Source organism: Gouania willdenowi, chromosome 5 (assembly GCF_900634775.1).
Source record: "Gouania willdenowi chromosome 5, fGouWil2.1, whole genome shotgun sequence".
Classification (NCBI taxonomy): Eukaryota; Metazoa; Chordata; class Actinopteri; order Blenniiformes; family Gobiesocidae; genus Gouania; species Gouania willdenowi.
In genome coordinates, this window is record NC_041048.1 from 32,641,035 (window position 1) to 32,663,972 (window position 22,938).

Sequence of the window (22,938 nt, forward strand, 5' to 3'; positions counted from 1 at the left end):
ACCCACACGGTTGTTTTCATGTGACGGAAAATTGCGACTGTAAAACTAAAGAAAAGTTTATGTGCTGTGAAACACTGTCTGTACTATAAAAGCCAGAAAGACGACGCAAAGCCATCAATCAGGAGTTACAGTATTTGGGACCTTGACACTCCAGCTGTAAGCAGTAAACATGACGCATCAAGTGAGAACTGGCACTGTTTTGAGGCTTTTATTTCAACAAATTTAAGTCCTACTGTTTTAACACTTTAGCAAATACTCAGGCAACAGCTATGTTACTTGAACATCATGTAGAAATAGATAGGTTGAGATAAACCTCAGGCGAGGCTGTGGTTTTGAGCCGAGTATACGAAGGCGTTGTGTTTTTGCTTTGTAGCATAGAAATTCTTTGCCACGTAGCGTCGTCCTCTCACCTGGAAACAAACTGCCCTGCTAAAAGGTTGACTCACCCTGAGGTCAACATGAGGGTTGCCTCGAAATGTTCATCACAAAGGTGGCTTTTTTAAGAAGGGTCTACTGAGTCTTGCACAATGGCTGCATTGAACCAAACAGCATTTATGTGGATAACAAATGTGTTTTGCCGCTTGCCACAATATGTCATAGGCTTTTTTTTTTTTTGTTGCAAACCTCGGTCAAACTGGAGAATTCTGACCAGAACATTGCTGACAGAGATGTTTATTGGAAAGTTTTTACAAGGAATAAGAAACTTCAACATCTGGATGGTGTTGATCACTCTATTCTACCATCCATACAATTAAATGCTCATTCTTTTACAATATGTGAAATGCCACAAGTCTACAGGAACGAGGGTCTTGGTCTGGTGCTAAATGTCTAGGCAGTGAATTGAGGAGCACGAGGAGCAAGTCTGTACCAGGGTGTCGCTGCGTTTTTCCAATTGAGTTCTAGAAAAACAATCATGGCCAAAAAGTCTTTGTTTTAAGAAAATTGAGTAGTTGGTCTGAAAATATTATGCAGCATGCATCTAGTTTCAATGACACTTATTAGATCAAGGTAAACTACTACTGTAGCTGTTTTACTTGCTCCTGATTTCATTTGAAAAGAAACATGTCTCTAGATGACTTCATATGCCTGAATGTTGATAACTATTCAACCCTATTCAGAAAGTTTCACCTATTTAAGAAATATTTGATACTCCCTCATTCTATTTTAAGTAGCTAGTCTTGTGTTACACTACAGTCACTAAACAAACAACCTGTCATGGGGTTGTTTTTTCATTTTTCCTCAGGCTCTAGTTTTCAACAAATACTTTTTCCCTACCTAATAATACAATTTGTGGCCAATTTGTAAATTATGTATGAAAGGGGACGAAATGCAATCCCTGTTAAGTGTCTTGAAACTTACTGACACTTGAGATATGCTTTGAAGTCTTTGATAAAAAGGGCAGTTATTTCCTTTTATGTTCATGACTCAAGGAAATATTGAAATCCCAAGACAGTCAATTAAAGGTGTATCTGTTGTGTCTCTTTTACAAGCATCTGCATGGATGAGAAGGTTACAGAATCATATTAATGGACCAGATGTTTCTGGATTTGGTTACTGAGTTATCGTATGTAACCCAGGCTTAACTATTCATCCTATGTTGGCTTGGGGAAAGTAGAACATATACAGTATCTCGTTGAACGATAATAGGTGTTCTTGTTTTTGTGCCTTTGTGTGCAAAGTCATGATATTTCAGTGGTTGAGAAAAACATATCAGTAGAGAATGGTTGTGAAGACCCTTAGGAGGTAGTGCAGCACCCGATTATGTGACAATGCCTTTTCATCAGCTGTGGGACCAGCAGACAAAGCCCTACAAAATCAATCACCCATCCTTTCAAACAGTATAAATGTATAGAAAGTTTCAAAATGATATTCCACATCAGTGCCTTTCATCTTCAGAGGAATTTGATAGTCGCGATGGAATAGGTTTTGAAATGTCCTTCTTTATTGGCATTTAAAGCAAAAAAAAAAAAAGAAAAAAGTTCAGCATAAGGGTTTTTCATCCACATTAAGAAATGCAACATCACATGATGTTTTTACCTCAGGTGATTGTGAATCAGTATTTCTTGTGGTAAAGCAAGAGAAAAATAATCCTTTAGTGCCTAAAGACAGTTTTGTGTTCATGGTTTTTGCATTTGTAGGTTGAAACCAAAAGCCTGTAACTGTCCTACTTAGCGTTTAATGAAAGGTAATGTACATTAGGCTTACAGAAACCATTAAGGCAGGTAGTTCATCATGTTTCTTAAGGTATTGTTTTACAGCTTTTACAATATCACCATTTTTTCCCCTGATTTTTAAAAATGAAATATATAAATCCATCACAAAATTGATTTTATAGATAAGGTTTAATTTTCCAAGTAATTCGTTTTGGGTTTTTATTTTTGCTGATATTGTGTCGAAGTTGAAGATTTTGAGCTTAGCTCAATGTGTCAATTTAAACTTTTAAAATCACTCAATAGGTTTACTTGCTGGTACATGTCAGTCATTTTTACAGCCTCAAACCTAAAGTACTTTTAGAGCTGTTGTTGTTTTCTTTGCTTTTCACAGTTATGGGCTCTGACACATTATCACCCTATAAAATAGCTTTCTCCCAGCAAACACTAAATTCAATTAGTCTTCTGCTGATGCATTACCCATTCTCTCATTAGCTCCCATGCTCTCTGGTTTCTTGTAGTGATGCTAAGCAGCTGTCACCTTTCTATTCTTTATGCTTCACTTTAAAAACAGAAGTCACTGCTAATCTCACTGAAGGCTTTAACCTGCTTCAAGGATGAAACAGATTTCTGAAAGAGGTCAAACAAAACATTTTTGTTGCTGAGAGGTTGTTTTCCGAAAGTATTTTAAGCAATTGCACTTTGAATATGATGTGAAAGAAAAAACTTTGTGCTACACTTGGAATCAGTAAACTACTATTCAGGGTTGGGGCCAATTGTAATTGCGTAATTGGTCATTAATTACAATTATGGTGTAGTTCTAAATTGTAATTGTGATTTTAAAACTGCGTTGCTGTCCAAATTGTAATTAAATTGTAATTGAGTTTAGGTATTTATATAATTGCCATATAAATTCTATAAAAATTGTCAATTATAATTTAACGCAAAACTGGGGAACCATGTTACAGTTCTATCTACAGTTCTACACATATGTATATTTTTATTGATTAGGAAGCCTAACAAAGTAAACAATGATAGGAAAGAAATTAGATGATAGATATTTGTTTTTAGTGATTTTACACCTGATTTAGGACCTATTATCATAAGAGATGCTAACAGAAAGCTAACACAAGAGGAATGTTAACTTTTATTAAATTATTTATTTCAGGCTCAGTAATTGTGAGTCATTATAATTGAGAATGTAATTGTAATTGACTTTCTGAGGATACAAAATAATTGTAATTTCATTGTAATTGGAAAAATGCTGGTCGTTGTAATCAGAATTGATTTGTACTTGAACATGGATAATTGTAACTGAAAAATGTAATGACTCCAACCCTGCTACTATTCTTGATGAAAGCGAAGACCCTGGTGTTGGATTGAAGCATTAATGTCCTGTTCATCAAAAAATGCAGAAAAAGCAGCGCCATCAACAGTTGCCGTTGGACAGTTTTTGTTTCATGTTGCTGAGGTGTTAGTTCCAGTAAGTCTACTGTATATGGATGTAACATGTACATGAGGATCCACGGCTTGTCCTTCTTTAACACATCTTGACGGAGGAGTGTAGATGGCAGATGGCTGTCCACTAACCAAGCTAGGCGCTGGTGGGAACCCGCATATGAATGCCTCCTTGTTCATGGCAACATTTTTTTCTCATATAAAGCCTCAAGCTTGTCTTCGCCATCGCCAGTTCATTTCACTGGCTTAAGTCTTAGCACTCCACACAGTATCTGTTTGTATTTGCCTCTGGATTTTTTATTCAGTCTCTCATTTATGTTGGTCTGTTTTCTAGGCACAGCCACACATTATGTAGAGTCCACACCCTTTTTTTTTTGCAAAGTGCTGACAATGTTATATTCATACATCATAAATCTGATCTTATGTTTTTGGTTTTTTTTTCTCATGTGTACCATGCTATGGTTGAGGCCCAGTATCACAATTCCTGGAATGACCATGGCAGAGCCCTTGGTGTGAAGTGGGTGTTTTCTGTGTGGCCTTATAAAGTGTGAAAATAGGAAGAGAGTCGACACCCGGGCTGCTGTTGTAAATGTCGCCTTGTAAATCCTCAGCAAAACACTCTCAGGTCGCAGAGGGTGAACTGCTACAACTTCTTTAGAATAAAGTGACATTGGGAGCTCTATGTGTTCATGCTTTGTCAGGTCGAAAGTGTGGGGATTTTGCCCAAGGTTAGACAACGTTGATCCTAATAAAATAAATGGATATAGTGAATCTTTGGAGATCAGTTGACTGAAATTCAACAACCTTGACAGTCCTTGCTCTGAACAGGATGCACCACAAACAGCAGGCTAAGAAATGTGCCAGTAGTATTCTAACATTTGATGCAAATCAGATTAGCCTGCAGTTATTACCTGTTGGAGAATGAACCTACAAATAAAATGTGGGGAAAGAGGAAAAAACAGAGGTTTATCAGAAGTGTTTGGAATGCTAAACATACCACCACCACTGGCTAAGAGAGCACAACTTGCTTCTATGTATGAACCTGTTTGTGTTAAGGTCATTCTTTTTGTTTTTACTTATATCGATCAACAGTTTAGCCTAGTTGGTAAAGCTGTCTCCTCTCAGATGTTAAGTCATTTACTTATTTACAAGCCTTTCAAATGGTGACACTGGTTATTGCAATTCATCTTCTTGTCATCTATCAGTAAGACCTGTGAGGTAGCCCACAGAGAAGCACTAAACACCTTAAACCTTACGTGTCAAGTTGCCAGGGGAGAGACGGGTGTAAAATTCAGCCAAATAGTGGAGTGACAGGAATGTGAAGTGAGCTGTGTCGGAGGCGGGTTCAAAACATGCTTGTCAGTGAGCCTTTTATTTTTGTTGGTGGTATGGCTGCTATCACAGGCAGCAGGGGGGAAAGTGTTTAAGAAAACAACATGGAAAAGATATAAAGATAGACTTTCCTTTTCACTTGCTATGATCTAGACACCAATATAACCCCCCCCAAAACTTTATTTAATTTGTGTGAGCCAGCATTTAACTTTTAAAAGGTTGATTAAAATGAATTGTTACTGTCTCATATTTTATATGTTGCATTTAAAACATAAGCCACAAAAAAATTCAAAGAACAGACAAATTTATTTGGGGAAATGCAACTTAGAAATAAGCTTAAAATGTCATGCAACACAGCATTGGATGATTTCAAGGACAAATTAAAAGTCTTGGTCAAGAACTGATACACAAAATGTAATCCCTCCACTCGTAAACCCTAGCTAGCTTTTAGGGACTATGCCAGGATCTAATTCATTTCAATTCAATTGAATTTAACTTTATTTATATAGCACGAATTACAACTAGGGCTGGGCGATATGGCCTTTTATAAATACCGCGATATTTTTAGGCCATGTCACGATACACGATATATATCTCGATATTTTGCATTACCCTTGAATTAACACTTTGATGCACAAAATCACACCAGTATGATGATTCTATATGTCTACATTAAAACATTCTTGATCATACTGCATTAATATATGCCAATTTTAAACTTTCATGCAAAAAAGGGGATATCACAACTAAGTCAAAGTTGACATAACTGTATTTATTAAACAGTGAGTGGCTCAAACATAAAATTGTCAACAGAAAGTGCACGTTCTGTGCAAAATTGTCACAGAGACATTTCAAAACAAGACATTAGTGCAGGATGCAACTCACATGGCATTTCAAAACACAAAATTAAAGTGCACTTTTTGTACATAATGCCACTACAATATTTTAAAACAAATAGTGCCCTTTTGTGCATGTTGTCATTAAGATGACATTTCAAAAAAAAAAAAAAGTTTAACGGTATGGTCATTTTCAACACCGCACAGACTACAAGCTGCGATATATCGAGTATATTCGATATATCGCCCAGCCCTAATTACAACAATAGTCATCTCCAAAATTCTTAAGAGAAAAAAGAAAAAACCCAACAAATCCTCATGAACAAGCATCAGTGACAGTGGGAAGGAACAACTCCCTTCTAACAGGAAGAAATATTCAGCAGAATCGGGCTCAGAGGTGGCAGCCATCTGCTTCGACTGGTTGGGGTTAGTGGGCAGAAAGAGGAGAACAGAACAGGATTGAAGGATTGAACATCAGAGTGTCCCAGACTAGTTGAGTCGTGAACCACAGATCAGGAACTGCCAGCTTCCAGACACCTGAAACAGAGAAGAGAGAAAAGGGCGAGGAGAAGGCACAGACGGCAGAACCAGTTTGGATGAACTACAGCCGGGCTCGCGGAACTTCTCTACACCGAATTAAGTCAAATGACTTGGTTATACCGAGTAAAAAAAGGTTTCTGAGCGGCTCTTCACATCCGCTCATAGTATATCCATGTCAAATTACAGCCTGATTCAATGAGTATTAACTGAGGAGTAATGGGCCCCATTCATATATTATGTGTTCATGATTCGGTACCACCAACTGTTGCAATATTTGACTCACAAATAATTGAGAAACCGACTTTAATGGAAATTGCGGAAAAAAGGGGGTCGGGCCCCTAATCAAATTGTGTGAGGCATAACCATAATCTATGTTGAATTACCTTTGAAACGATATATTACATGACTATGTTCCCATAAATTTGGAAATTACCGGAAATGGAGGGTGGGCCCTTGTTCCCCATTTAAAAAAAAAGGGCTCAGAGCATCTCATCATATTAATTCATAGAGTATTCATACCAAATTGCATTCTGATCTAACGAGAACTAGCGGAGGAGTAGTCATTTGAAAAATGGGGCCCCCTGGCACCCCCGTTACACATAAGGGGTAATGGGCCCCATTTATATATTTGTATGTGCCAATGATTTGGTACCACCAACCGTCGTAATATTTGACTTGCAAATAAATGAGAAATTGACTTTTGTTTTTTTCTTCTTTTGGGGCCCCAAATCAAAAATTCGGCTAAGAGCGTTGATGCGTACACATCCATAGATTATACTGTACCTACCAAATTTCAGTCCGATCCGTTCACAAATAACAGAGGAGTAGCGATTTGAACTAGTGTACACAAGAAGAAGAACAACAACAACAATGTGAGTGGCGTTGAGTACAAAGGCCCGGCCTAAAAACATGATACAGTATTACCAGGGCTGCCTATAAAGGAAGAAATTGTCAAACTCCATCGATGCCGAGAGAAGGCTAGTATGGCACTTCATCTTAAGAAAGCGAAGGAGATGATCTAGAGTCTTGAGCAGAAAAATGAGACAAAATCCAAAGAGGTGAAACAACTAATGGAAAAATGCACTGACCTTGAGAGCCAGAGTTGTTGACGTCCCGTTGGGCACTGAGGGCTCCTTTCCAACAAAGTTAATGATGGAGGCTATTAACAAAATCCTGGGCACGGATAATTTCACCTCTCTCGCGGTTATCAACCGAGCCCACCGAACATTAGCCCCCAGATCTAAGAGAGTAGAAAGACCAATAACTATGATATTTAGGTTGCATTATTAGGCTGGAAGGAGAATATCCTGGGCAAGGGATGCCTGCTGTATCAAGCATCAAGCATCCATATTTTCCTGGACCTTTTGGTTTAAAGTCAGCAGTCTCCATGCCACCTCAACTGATGCTGCAGAGGAATTCTTACCGACCAAGATTGGTAGAAGAACGGACCTGGATCTGCAGTATCTGGCTCTGATGTACCTTAACATTGGATAATACTCCACTTGATTTCTGCAATATTGCAGTTTTGATGTTATTAATAATTCATAATTCACCAAAGACTGAACTGACTTCCTATGTTTTGATCTTTCCTTCATATTTGGTGGACTGATATTACGGACAAACAAGGTACAGCAGTACACGAAGGGGGCAGATTTACCGAGAACTAAAATAAGGGGCGCAAAATCTTGCACATACTTTAATACCTTGCCTGCTGCATCACACCAACTAAGAGTGCAGTACAGTGCTCTATTCAAAAGAACATTCTGGGCGTTGAAAATGGAGACTATATAGCTGAATGAGAGAAAGTGCACACTTAGATTTAAAGATGTTGAATGGAGGCTGACAGTTCATTTCAACTCATTTCAAAGTGTAGTAGCATTATGGTTATGAAAGACCTTTATATTGATGCAATTTTGCTTTTTATTAATGTAAGAAGCTCAGTCTCCCACAAAGCCACTCTTATATGGTTTCTCCAAATGATAAATTTTCTTACATCTCATATGCCTTTTTTCCCCAACCTGTGGCACACCCAGAGAATCTCTTTTAATTTCATGTCAGACCTGCAAAGTGCTTTTTTTTTATCAAGCTTTATGTCTGAATGGGAAAATGTTTTAGGACTATCACTAAAGATCATTGAGGAAGATGCCTCGACAAATGTTCACAAAATTTCAATATGTGTTAGACATGGGTTAATACCAGTGGTTCCCCAACTTTTTCTGCTGCTCCCCCCTTTGAAGAATGAAAAACTTGCAGGGTCCCCCATTGAAATGGGTAAAAAAGGTGTGACCTTTTTAAAAATAATAAAGATTTTGACAATTCTTTAAAACTCATGAACAAAATACAATACAATTTACAATCGCATATTTTAGAACAGTATTAAAGATTTTGACTCAAAGTGAAAAGAAAAAAAAAAAACATGTTCTATTTTTCATGCTCTAGGTTCAACAAGGCTATTCTAGTCTGATTTGTTATGCGTTAGCTTGCAGGGTTGACTCTACTAGTTAAGGGCAATGTTTCAATATCCTTTTATTTATTTGCTCTGGGATTTGAAATTTTAATTTGGTTTAAAAATTACATTACAGAAGTCATTAGTTCAACTTGATCTGTTTTGCAGAAACAAAGAAACTCAGCTCCTAATGTGAAGCAGATGGGGGTATTTTATAACTGCTTTCACTTGTTTGTAGATTGTAGCTTTATTAAATAACAACTTCTAATGCTTTTCTTACCTCAACTCTTTTATTTAGATTACAAAACAATTGAACCGTTTATGAGTTGGCACCCTTAACTTTTCACACTAAACTTTTCCGGTTGATCTAAAGAAGTTGAAGTTTAAAATCTAAACCAAAACTTTTTTTTAACAAAAGCACCATCCGCATGCATCTTGTAATACCCTCAACCCTAAATATTATGTTTTTTTTTTTTTTATTTATTCATTCATTTATTTATCTATCGCTCTTGTTGTCAGAGTAATGCATTAGATAGTACATGGAGTCTATGTAGAATAGTTTAATTTTATGTTTCGCTTTGTCACCAAGTTGCTTTGGCTGCATTTGTTGTACAACTCAAGACATATTTTGGAAGTTACCAATCCTGAACTCTTCAGGAGTGTTTTAGAGCCAAATGCAAAACCAAGTATTGGAAAATCATGTTTTCATTAAGGTTTAGGACAAATATCTTGTATTTTGTATGTAATATGACGCTGTTTATAAAGTTTAGTTTATGTTTATTGTCAGTACTCCAGGGAAATGAATATCAGCTCAGAACAGAAAGGTTTAATTAGCTTGACTTGACTGTCACCAATAAACTGTCTCAGCACATGGCATCCTCAGAAAGGCCTGTGCCAAAAGTTCCCCGGGCGTTATTTCTGCCCCGCGGGGCTATGAGCTGCAGACATAGAAGTTATTTCCCTAAGGGGGATCACATGTTATTTGGCATTCTGAGGCAAGAAGCAGGCCTTTGTTGAGTTGTTTTATTGGATTTTGGCCCCTGTGCAAGCGGTGTGTTTATTCCCCAGATGGTGCAAGCTGAATGTGGCCCTGCACTGTTGCTCTTGACTGGCCGAGACGCGATGAATCCACCCCAGGCTAAGCGGGCCAATCCTCACAGTGAGTCACATTCCTTTGCCCCCGTGGTCCAGCTGAGGCAAAGGAGCTGGACTTTAAATCAAATCTAACTTTAAAGAGTCTATAATCAGCTTCTGGTGGGAGCCGCTGCAGTTTTCTGTGCAGGTTTTAAGAGTAGGGACAAACACATCTTTGTTTTCCACTACGCAATTTGGACGGTAGCCTGGGTGGGGGTGTGATATACAATTTTTAAGACTTGTCTCAGTGAGTCGATGGCGTGTGCCCAGTATTTGATGTGCGCCAATCAGACTTTGTGCTTTCTTCTTTTTTTTCATCTTTACTCGCCACGAGTATGTGATGTTTTTTTAATTTGGAATTAGTTGTTCAGAATGAAATCATTTGGAATTAAAGTGCCCTGCTTTGTGTTTACATGGAAATAGTCATTCCGAATTGAGGTTTACATGGAAAACAGGTTTATTTGGCTTTATTCAATTCCGCTTTTGGTCTGGGGGTTGGGAAAGGTTCTGATTGGACAGGGGACAAACGTCTATTTGGAAACACACAAGAAACCTTTTATTGTTGCCTATAACATAGAAGACCACACATGAGTAGTGTTTTCACCTTTATTTTGATTGTAGCAGCATCTCGACAATAACATACGGTTTCACTTTGGTCAGCTGAGCAGGAGAAAGAGATAGAAACTAATCAGTGGTAAATAAAGCCCAGTAAAACTCTAGAACACAATAACCATGAATAAATATTTGCTCCCTGGTAAAGATAGTAGCTCTAACAACAGGTATAATGATAAACTTGGTTGTATTACAGCCTGTGCAGCAGTATGGGGAAGCATTTACTCTGTCTCTGGGTTTTAGTGTCACCCATCCGATGAAGCCTGTTTCATTTGCCGATGTCCGTGTGTTAGTAATAAGTCCGTGTAAATGTCTGCATGTTTATGCTTCCATCCATCCACTCTTGTCATTATATCCATGGCCACGGTTACATGATGTTTGTTATTTATTCCGAATTAAATCATTCGGTATTAAAGTGTTCTGCTTTGTGTTTACATGGAAATGGTCTTTCCCGATTGAGGTTTACATGGAAAACTGGTTTATTCGGGTTTAGATAATTCCGCTTTAGGTCTGGGGGTTGGGATGGCTCTGATTGGACAGGGGGCGAATGTGACTTATCACGTCTATCAGGAAAAACACACAACAAACCTTTTATTGTCGGCTATAACACGGACGACTACACATGAGAACGTCACCTTTATTTTGATTTTGAAGCAGCAGCTCGACAATAACACACGGTTTCAGTTTGGACCGCGGAGCGGAAGAGAGATAGGAGCTAATCACAGGTAAAAAGCCCAGTAAAACTTTGGAAAACAATCACCAGGAATAAATAGTTGCTCCCTGGTAAAGATAGAAGCTCTAACAACAGGTAATATGATAAACTGGTGATATTACAGCCTATGAATGCAGTACGGGGACACATGTTTATGTCTCCATCCATCCACTCTTTTCATTATATCTTATACCTTTTAAGGCTCTTATTAAATAGTCTAGCCTGGAGTCCGGGCCGCCGCCATCTTGGATTATGTTGTCACCCGCTTGTCATCGTTGCGTCATCGCGCAAGTGCAAAACGATCCGAGTTAACTTAAAGCGGAATTATCCAAGTTAAGTGTTGACAAGAAAGAGGAATTATCTCATTCGGAATTAAAAAACGAAATAAACCAGCCACCTAATTCGAAATTAACTTTAATTCGGAATTAAATTAGCATTAGGAATTATAAAGCCAGGTTAAAGAGGAATTAACTTTTATTCTGCTTTAAAGAGGAATTAAAGCTCCCATGTAAACGTAGCCCATGTATTCTATGGGTCTTATTGAATAAATCTTAGCTGTAGTCCGGTGCACCATCTTGGATTATGTCGTCACCAGCGCGTCATTGCGACTGGCTGAGCATGCGCAGAGCAAGCGGAACGAACTTAAAGCATTTACAAGATAGAGGAATTATTTAATTCGGAATTAAAATCGTAATAAACCAGCCACCTAATTTGGATTTAAATTTAATTCAGAATTACATTTGCATTAGGGATTAAGTGTTTACAAGGTCAGTTTAAAGAGGATTTAACTTTTATTCTGAATTAAAGAGGAATTAAAGCTCCCACGTAAACGTGACCATTGTCCATTCCACTCAGTTTAAACAGCTTGTGTCCTTAAAGACGAGCTGCTGCTTGATGATTGTGTGGAGACACGTCGCCTGAGAATACTGTAGACATGTTTGCTCTGCCCCCAGTTTAGCCTCCCGCCGTCTCCTCACTCACTGGAGCTCATTTATGGCTTCTAAAAGGTTTAAAACCAGCCAAGATAGACAGGTTTAATTAAAACCTATCAATTACAGGCTGTGTGCAAATGGGACACCAACAACTTAGCTAGCTATCCAGCTGCTTCCGTCATCCCCTGACCCTCAAGCATGGATGGCCGACCGGCTCCTAATTAACTACCCTCAATTAAACCCTAATATGCTCATTAACAGTTCCTTAGTTGTGCTGTAATGGCCCGTCGTTTCTTTCCAGTGCCCCTGAAATCCACTCTGTTAATCCAAGTCCTCTCTCACTACTGCTCTCTTTCTATCCGTAATCCTGTTATCTCTCTCATCCAATATCTCTCCCTCCAGCATTGTAGAAACTTTTTTAGCTGATGTAAGACAATCATCCATTTTCTTTAATTCCCTTCCAAAGGTCTGAGGGCATTAGAGAAATTAGAATTGATTGAATGTTTAATACATTAAAGATCATTATTTCCTAAACCTATAGAAGCAGATATATAATTTTAAAAGGCTTGATTTATTTATGAAATCTAAAACATCACTATGTGAGGTATAAGACTAAACTCCAAAGTCAGAGGGCCTGAGGAAGGTGAAACTTTCCTTCAGGAAACTCTAGTTAAGTATGGTTAGCCAGTACTTGGAGAAAAGAGGGGATTTATTGTATATAGCAAGGGTCACCAACACGGTGCCCGCAGGCCCCAGGGAGCTCGCGTGGACCATGCGAGGGTCCCTCAGGAGTTCTAGTCACCAATGAGCTCCATCTAAAATCTGATTTACTTTGCAGGATTCAAACTCATAAAGATAAATATACATATGATAGATGTAGTTAGTACTTAGTACAGTTAAAACCTGCTGCACGTCATAATGTTTTAATATTCAATTAACCATCTTTAAATGTTTATTTTCACAGAAACATTGTGATTTTGTGTATGTGTTGTAAAGTGGATTTTCATTTCATTTCATTTATTGGTTCATTTAACAGGTGCAGTGTACAATAATATCAATACCAAAAATATACCAGAATTAGCCAAAAGGCAATTTTTCATCTGCAGTCCCTGGACAGAATGATTTTAATAAAATATGACAATTGTTACATTTTTACAAATGTTACATGTTTTACGTTTAGGTAAAAGTTGCTTGTTAGTCGGTAGTAAAATATGAATATGCATAATTGCATACATTAGGAGGAATAAAGTGTTGCGTGTTGAAACTTAAACATTTTCTACCTTTTTAAGGTAATACTAGCCTTTCTTATTATCTTACCCTCTAATTAAAGTGAAACTATGAACATTTGGTATTTACTGGTAGCCCTTCAGACTATACAGTATCTATGAAGTAGCTCAGTTTCAGAAAGGTTGGTAACCCCTAGTATATAGAATCATACTGACAGGTCTTTAAGGTAGAATCGATCTGTTTGAAACGAGATATTTTAACCAAGCAAAAAGAAAGTTCACGTTAGACTACAATTTAGAAACACTTTTTTTTGTGTTAGATTTTGTTCTTCAGTTTTCTTTCTCAACTCTCCAAAAAATGATTTTACAGATGGTTGAAAACATTGGCAAACTAATAAATTAATTTCAGACAGTTTGAATGAAATTGTTATAAATCCTCATTTCAGTGCCAGATTAGAAGCTGCAAAGAAAAAAAAAGTGGAATGGAAAAGATGGAATATGGTAGAATATTATGATCAGGCCTTTAAAAGGAGATTTATTATTTATTTATTTCACAAAAAGCTAAGAATGAATGTTGAAAATTAAATGAAAGTACTTCACAGTAAGAGGGCGTCGGCCTGGCCACACTGGGTCCGCTCCATGCAGGGAAGTTAATTAAGTCAAGAAACCAGCTGCCAAACCACAATGTAGACTCAATAAAAGATGATGGATATAGCTTAACTTGTTGAGTTTGATTGTTTTCATCAACAGGACAGACATTTAGCCCAATTTTCTTCAAACGCAGTAACACAGTCGTTACCACTCTGTTTAATGATGTACATGTTTTCACAGAACTTTACTGTTAAATTGAGCCAATCTCTGTTCCTGCCATTGTAAGTTTACATTTGTCTGGAAATTACAGTGTACTGATGATGATTTTAAAATGTTTTGTGTTGCACTGTGCAATCCAACATGGGTCCTGCTTGTAGGCTTTAGATTTATGCTCATCAATCAAAATGCCATGCACGAGCTTGTCTTACTCACATATGGAATTTATGTTTTCAGTGCTGAACTGAGAGAATCAAGTGGACTTCATTTTCCCCCCAAAAAACATTGTTAGCTTTAGTATCCACTATCTATTACTTTCTTTTGAGATAGTAATGCTGCTGTCATTATGTCGTTGAGTGACTTTTGCCATTTTTGCAACACAAGTATGCGAGTTAAGGGCACATTAACCATTCTCCTGCGTCCACATCTTTCTATTTTGATTCGGAGCTATGCTAATAGCAGTAGCCCAGCCAGTTCCTCTCCCCGCAACTGCGCATGTGCCAGTTTTGCTTCGGCACTTCTGCCTTCGTCACACCGGGATATCCCGCCCTAAACCACAGCACTGCCTCAGGATCGGTACGGTTCGGTATCGAAAGGCAAAGGTGGGAACAGTACAAGATGGATTCTGGTGTTTGTGAACACCAGGAGAATCCATCTTGCAGGGAAGATTACCTCCCTGTGGCTCAGCAAACAATCAACTTACACCTCTGACCATCAAATATGTCATTAGGCAGATGTACTAAAGATTTGCACCTGTAATAACATCCACAACTGTCACTATGCATGCTGATAAACGTCGCAGGGCATCTACTAAACTCATTCAATCAGGATTACACAAACCATTTAGCGTTTGCCTCTGATCAATGTAACGGATCAGGGAAATGCAATTACATTAATATAGTATGCACAATCAAATTGATCAAATCTAGAACTTTTTGCCTGCCCTAATTTTGCGCGTTTATGTAGCGTGTTTGAGCGGTAAGACAATAGCACAACCAAAGTATTTAAGCCTGTGACAGATTTCGCCCTTTATTTAAGATCTTTAGAAATCTGTCCTACAACTTTGTTTTGTGTCAAATATTAGTTAGAAACAGTGTTCATATTACATATTACAATATAAAATCATTAGCAGTATTAGAGCAACAGTTATAGTGAGAAGACAGTGGGACAGGTTTTTTCCTGTTTTTTAATATCTTAATTAGGGAAACTTGGTTTACGGTCAAGCACTGAGTGAAAACATACAATTATTACAGTAAAGGTCCACAGACTCCCTGTGGGTGCGTGTAGAGATTTTTTTGGCAAGCGGGACTCCTACTACTTATGCTGTCTGTCAATCTGTCAATCAGAACCTCATCATCCATGCGGTGGTTCTGCACACTGCGTACCCAGCCTCCATGGTATTGTGATGTGCAGGTTGCCGAACTCAATGTTTAACCATTGAATCCACTGAAAATCCCCATTGATCAGACACATCTTAGCTACACCAGGTTTAAAAGCATAAATGTGGTGGTCTGAAACCACCCTAACATTTTGAACCACGGTGTTGTCATTTGTTGTTGCTTAAATTAACCTCAAAAATAAGTTCTCAAGCTGTCATTTTACAGAATGTGAAATTAAGGCTCTTTTTTTTATGTTGGAAGCTTCTATCATAACTTTTCAACAAATTTCTAAGAACTTTCTTATTTGATAAAAGATTTACTCATAGCTAACCAGTTTGTTGATTGGTCTCATGTATGTTGCACACTGCATACTTGGTAGTATATGGGATCATGTGTAGCTGTCATATAAGAACTTATACCGCCGTATTTTTTTTCAAAATCCCATATAGATCTGCGTGTTGATCTACAGGCAGGGGGCATGGCATCTGCTGTATCTACAGGTCCACACTGGTGTTGCAACAACCCCACATTAAAAGAAAGACGAGATGGAACCATATACAGTATGCTGTGGTGTTGTCAGCATGTGTACAGTCTTACTTTCCGGAACTCTATTATGACAGATGCAAAAACATCTTTAGACGTTTTCCTACAAACTCTGACACATGTGCCTGAAGGTTTCATGTTTCTTGATGCTCGTGCTGAAGTATTGTCTGCAACACTGAAAACATGTTCAGTGTGTTCATTTCACATGGCATTGCAACCTTACAACAAGATGCCGAGTCACCATCCATTCACCAGCCAACTAGCGGCACTGGAGGCTGTTTCCATCACTACATTTTCTAATTAAATATGTGCAAATAGAAAACTTTGTTCACCAGCGTGGCCTTCTCGTCTCTATTATGCCGTTTTGCAAGAGCCTTTATCTTCCCCCACCTCGAGTGAGATGTTCTCTTTCAAGTGCTACCTCTTTATCCCATTCAAGACTTGCTCTTTTTTTTCTCCACTGACAAACAGCCTGGAGGAATGGTCGGAACTGGCTCATTGAGCAGGCTTTTCAGGGACAGGCAAAGCGAAGACAGAGATATTTCACAGGCGTCCGCTTCACACAGCCCCCGCTTATGACTTAATTTTATTTTGCCTCTTTGCCTCCCCGGAGGATGAGGTATTCTGTAATGGGAAGTGTGCCATTTCTTTAGATATTCCCGTCTCTTTTGTGCCAAGTGCACACTTTTCTGTACTTTACGTCTACCTGAACTGATGTACACAACATATGTTCTCTCACTAAGTCAAAAAACCTCATAATGGAATAGTAGTTGGCTGTGGTTGAACATTGCCACTGTAATTATTTTTTGCCACACCATTTGAAGCCCACAAGTAGCTCTTTGGTAATGCCAATGAAAAAAAATACTTGCTTTTTAATATATGATTTATTAAATGCATGTGTTAAATAACTTGATTTATGTGCTCTAGCTGTTTTTCTACATATTTGATTCCGTAATAGAGGCTCACCTGGTATTTTGGTTTAACATTTTGTTCTGACAGGTTGAGATATGATTGAGCTCAAAAGAAAAACCAAAGCTGAGCTCCAGGGCAAGGCGCATGTACCACCAACTGAGACCCCATTGCCAATGTCAGCGCCAACAGAAGATTGTTTGAGCCATTTTCTCCTGATTTTGGAGTGACAACTAAGCAGAAAACTTTCCTTCCGTGCTGCTCTCTCTGCGTACAATATAGGCTCAAACATACTCGGGTCGGACTCCTCAGGGAGTCCGTCAGGCCAATGAAATGCAAAGCTCAGATTTTACGACCGCGAGTTGGTGTCGCGCAAAACACTGCTCTGCATTGTATCGAAATGTAACACCGACCTGCATTTCACCTTCTGGTGAAACAGAGCAGGAGAGATGAACACGAGCTTAGATGAGAGACTGGCAGACAAGCTACGAAAGTAGCGACACCTTCAAAACACATTTCAGGAGAACAAGGACTACAGAGAAGCGCTAAGAATCATGGGACATGTAGGATTTTAATGGAATCTACTATGCGGCGGTGCGCCCGGTAATATAAGCTCTGAGGAGAGCGGACACAACAGACACAATCCACCCGAACCTTAACCCTGCTCTCATGTAATTGTTTCGTGCAGGTCGTAAAGGGTCTCCCATGAGTAAGAATTTTCAGCTCATGTAATAGAGGCGGTGGTGGCATAACTGTTAAGGAAATGGACTTGTAATCTGAGGGTCACTGGTTTCAATCCAATCCCCTTCACTGTGGGATGTTTAGCCAGTTCCTTAATCCTAACTGTTTGTGGTGTATGCCGCTTTTGGTAAAAGCGTCTGGCGTCTTCAAGCAGAAAGTCAGGAGGCCAAAAGAAGACAAAAACATAATTATATCTAATCTTTTCTTGCATTATTTGGACCAAACAATTTTATGTGGCAATTTTTAGTCTCTTTAAAAAAATGTGTATAATCCCAGTTGCCTTGGGTTTCCTTTGAAACACAAAGAATATATTATCTAGATGTCTCCATAGCTTCTATCCTTGGTTTTTCTTTGACAGTCTTCCCTAAATATGAATTGAGGCAAGTTACAAGTGCCAAGAGTAAAATAATGGATGGGCTGTCTTGTTCAAAGGAGCATCAATGAGTGCCAGCATGCCAAACATGTAATAACTAAGCTCTAAGATTTTTAAAAGACAATGACTGGCACCAAACATGTATCAAAAAGCAACTGTGTTGTCAATAAATTTAACTCCACACCCCCTGACTGTAAATGGTGTTAGCATAAAGTGGGACGAAGATTAACCAGAACCTCAAATTTCAACTCGGGATGCTCCATTAGATCTTAAAATATAACAGGACTTACTAGAGGGTGTGAGGACAACATTGACCAAACCAACTTCAATCACAGATAAGTCTTCTCCTTGTACAGGAACTCTGTACGGTCCCAGAGTCGCTCTTTCAGTAGTAGAAAGAGGGTCATTAGACCAGCAGTTCCATGCCATGCTATATCATGGCATATACTGTCTATATATAGAGAGACAGTATATATTGTATAAATTCAATGTTTTTTGTCCCAAGGGAACTTTTTTGATGCGCAGATGGCATTGAAATGGAATCTCCAACCTTTCATTTAGAAGACAGCCCTTCTCCTACTTATGCCAGTGTGACCCAGAAACTTCAGTCACAGGAAGAGAGCACATTTACTGTCAGCAATACTTGCAACAAGGCTGGTCTGTGTGGAGGAAGCAATGTTTTCTTCCACTTTTTCCAAAATGGAGCGCTAAAGGAAAAAATGAACTTAATCGCCAAGTTCTGAACTCACCTATTTGGTTCTAGTTTGTACAGTTAGTCAGTTGCCTATGATGGGAACATGTAATAAATCTATTCTTTATCGTGTCAGTAAGTATATATAGTTCATGTAATTTCCAAAACACGCACTTGTTATTATTTTAATCATTTAGTTTTTCATTTTAATGTTTTGTGTGAAAATGTCTTCTTTTGGATGAATAAACTAAAATGCTACACAATGTATAATCTGAATTTTGTCTGTTTATAGATGATGATGGATTCTTGTTTCGCATTTGTAAAAAGATGAATTGGATTCGTTTTATAAGTTTATTTTTGTCTGTTTTACTTTTTTGCCAGCATGTCTGCATGTGTCATCAAAGATTAACACTGCGATCTTTTTGTAACTTCTATACATGTTTGTTCGCGCAAAACAAAAGAAGTAGTGATAGTGATTAGTTACTTGTGACCATCACCAGTTCTTCCTACTAACCAGTCATTATTCTGAGGAAAAACATAAAAAAGGAGCGCAGTGTTTCACCTACGGCAAGTTGATTTTTGTCAGTAAAAATTGTTCTCTTATTGGTTTATCGGTTATTGGCTCAGTGGGTGAAACCAGACCTTTCAAAAGGTGGTTATTCTGGGTTTACTTTGATTAAGCTTTCCCACTCTATACAGCTTTTAGTTCAGTGTAAGATCACAGTGGATTTTGTCCTTGTTTGTACACCATATGCAGAGGTGAAGTACTCATATTACTGTAATTGAGGTCCTTTTATGAGTACTTGCACTTTTTTGAATTCATTTTTATACCCAACCGTTACTGAGTAAATTAATATTTTTTTTTGTTTTTTGATGAACGAACATTGTGACACTACAAAAAATGAAATAACCTGATAACAATCAAATGTATCACTTCACAGCCGACCATCCAGATTGAACGTAATACACGGCACCAAAACAATATTAAACGATTTCTCAGTTTTAGAGCTCTTAGACGTAGCAATACTTGGAGCCTGATAATTGTTTTATTTTGACTGGAATTCAGTGGTGTTATTTTATTTAAAAAGAATTGTACATTTTGACAAACCTTTTTATTTTATACAGATGCCTTTGTGGAAAATAAATTAAGTTCCAATTGTGCTATATTTATACTCTTCCTTTTTAAGTGTAAGCATGAATGTTTACTGAATGCAAGGGAACCGTGGCAAGATTTATTACCAAAAATAAACGTGAAGGGTGAAAGTAACTCGTTACTTTTACTTTAAGTCTTATTTAATTGAGCTGCTTTTGACTTGTATTTGATTATTTTATGTATAACTTGCTTGTACTTGAGCATAATTTCAATCAACAGTACTTTTACTTGAGTAGGATGTATCAGTACTCTTTACACCTCTGACCATATGTACATTTTTGTTTGCATATCATGTGGCATCGTCTAGTCTTACTTTGTGTGGACAGTAGACACGCCCCTTTGGTATTCATCCACAGAATCCAGCCACCTGAAGAAGAGCTGGTCTTTGTTAAACTAGTTGAAGGAATTGTGAGTGGAAGAGGAATGTACATTTCCTTGTTTCCTTTGGCGATGAATGAGGCTTGTTTTAACACAGCAGCCTATCTGCTCTCCAGCTTTGCTATATCAGGCCAACAGCTGCTGTCTCTCAGCAAAGGCATGCCGACCGCCAGGGCACACCGGATCTTACACAAGCCCCTTTATTTTTGAGCTCACTGCTTTAGAAAAAAAAAAGGAACACACGCATACAACTCCAGCTCTATGTTAAAGTTAAGGGGAAGGAAAATAAACATGTTAGAAGTCAAAAGTTAAGGGTGTTTTTGTGAGCTTTAACGTTTTCTTTGCTGCTACTGGTTTCTTTAGGTTGCTACCTCAGGTAAAGAGAGCAGATTGTGCACGGCGACTTGCATTCTTTGAATCCGAGCCAGAAAAATGTACACAGCTGTCACTTAGCACATTCAGACATTGGCTCTTTCTTTTTTTTTTCTTGACAGAAAGGATTTGCTAGATATTTGTTTGAACTCAGTGTAGTTGAACTGCAACATTGGGTCAATCCAAGTGGCTTTTGGACAAAGTTTGGAACATTTATTGATATTTTCTTTGTCCCATCTTTTATATTTGTTTGTTTCAGGGTTATTTTCAAATGTTGTTCCAGCCAGGCTGTGTAAATATGAGCCGCATGTCAATGTTAAATGAAAGCAGTTCTGTATGTAGCCCTCCTGCAAGTCCCTACCCTCCAAGAAGTTGGCTTACTCCTTCCAGGAGAAACCACAACCACAAGCTTTTTCTTTACAAGACATTTTTATTCTTGAAAGAAATGAACATCATTCAAACAATATTGACAGTAATTAGGAAATGTTTTAGCACATACAAGACGTTTTGCCTTCCTTTCCTTACCGTTCGTAAATGGGTTTTTAAAGAGAACAGTTCCAGACTGTTAACATCTGTCACAGCAGAAGTTGGAGGTCTGTGATTATTTTAGTGCAAAGGTCCAAATAAACTCTGCGTGGGTCATGACCTCCCTGATCTGAACCAAATGTGCTGCACTTTGTGACCCTTGCTGAAGGATTTACTGTGCAGAGGCTCAATGTGAGCAACAATGGACATTATTTTCCACAGTCTCTCTCCTTCTTAAGCTCAGAAAAATTCCAGCATTAAATGCAGAGCTGCTCACAAGTTGTATCTGCACTTACGTTTGTTTACTCTACATTATTTGTCTGAGTGTCATTAGACGGGTTTTTAGGCAAATATACAAAGCCTTCGTTGACTCAACCTTTTGGAAAGCTGTTCACTAATGTGTCCAGACAAATGCCTTTCTGATCGATCACTCATCATTTGCAAGTGTTAACTAAGTGTTTTTTTTTTATTTATTGATTTCACAACTGCTGCTTTGAACCAGGCTGAAACGAAAGCGTCAACGCTACAGATACATTGATGTAAGCAAACATGCTTTCATTATGGGCTTTTCTTTGAAGAGCGTGCGATTCATCAAGCGGCGAAAGTCAACACTTTTCAAACATGTTGGAAGCCTCAAGGACCTTGTCCAGGGCGCTTCGCGTGTCCTTTATGCGTTTCTGCTGCCGAACAATTTACAAGGTCCTCGACAAGGCGGTCAATATTTATGTAAGTGCATACATTGGGAGGAAAGGCTGACGGAGCTTTGATCAAATGTTTCTTTCATCTGTGACCTTCCTTTGACTCAACCCACAGAAGCCTCAAAACCAGGCTGGGGGTAATCAGATGTCAAGGCGAGGTGTTCACCAGAGAGACAAGCACAGCCTCTTCATCCATGTGTATGGAGGCCAAGGCTTTTAACATGCACTGTTTGCCATAGCCTTATATAAAACCTCCATATACTATTACCTAGAGCAGTGGTTCCCAAACTTTTTGTGCCCAAGTTACACCAAAGGACGAATAAAAATCTGAAGGTAAACCTATTGTACAAAATGGCGTTTATGACACTCATATCATGTACAATATCTGTAAATGTGCATAATTATTTACTAATGCCAAATAAAATGTGACAAAGACAACGATATTACTCGTGAAATATTTATTAACGAAATATGAATAAATATTTTTAAAGTAGGTATAGTTTGCCTCTGTGTTATGAAATGAGTGCATACAAAGTAGTAAATTTAAAAAATATAATGTTTGTGTAGTTGTATATTGCATAATGTATAGTTGTCACAAAATTCCACGGCACACCCAGACTTGCCTCACGGCACGCCAGTGTGCCGCGGCACACCGTTTGGGTACCACTGACCTAGAGCCCTAGCTTTACACCACGGTTGGGGGTCAATAATAATTCTAATTGTTTAATTGATAATTAATTACAAGTATGGCATAATTGTAATTTTAAAAAATCTGTTGCTTTTGTAATCATAATTAAATTGTAACTGAGTTCAGGTAATTGACTTTGTAATTGTAATTGCATGAAAATTCTATAAAAATTGTCAATTATAATTTACACAAAACTGGGGAACCATGTTACAGTTCTATGTACAGTTCTACACATATGTAGTTAAAAATTATTTAAATATGTTTCATATCAAGCTTTCCCACATTTTACCATTGAAGAAAAAA

General features: G+C 38.1%; 2 protein-coding genes across 3 annotated transcripts in view; both read left to right on the forward strand.

Moving 5' to 3' along the window:
• LOC114464078 (hydroperoxide isomerase ALOXE3-like) overlaps positions 1-22,938 on the forward strand; it is a 1,091,527-nt gene that overhangs the window by 566,318 nt on the left and 502,271 nt on the right. The window lies entirely within an intron of this gene.
• The window catches only part of pdzrn3b (PDZ domain containing RING finger 3b), a 161,791-nt gene that overhangs the window by 18,564 nt on the left and 120,289 nt on the right, over positions 1-22,938 (forward strand).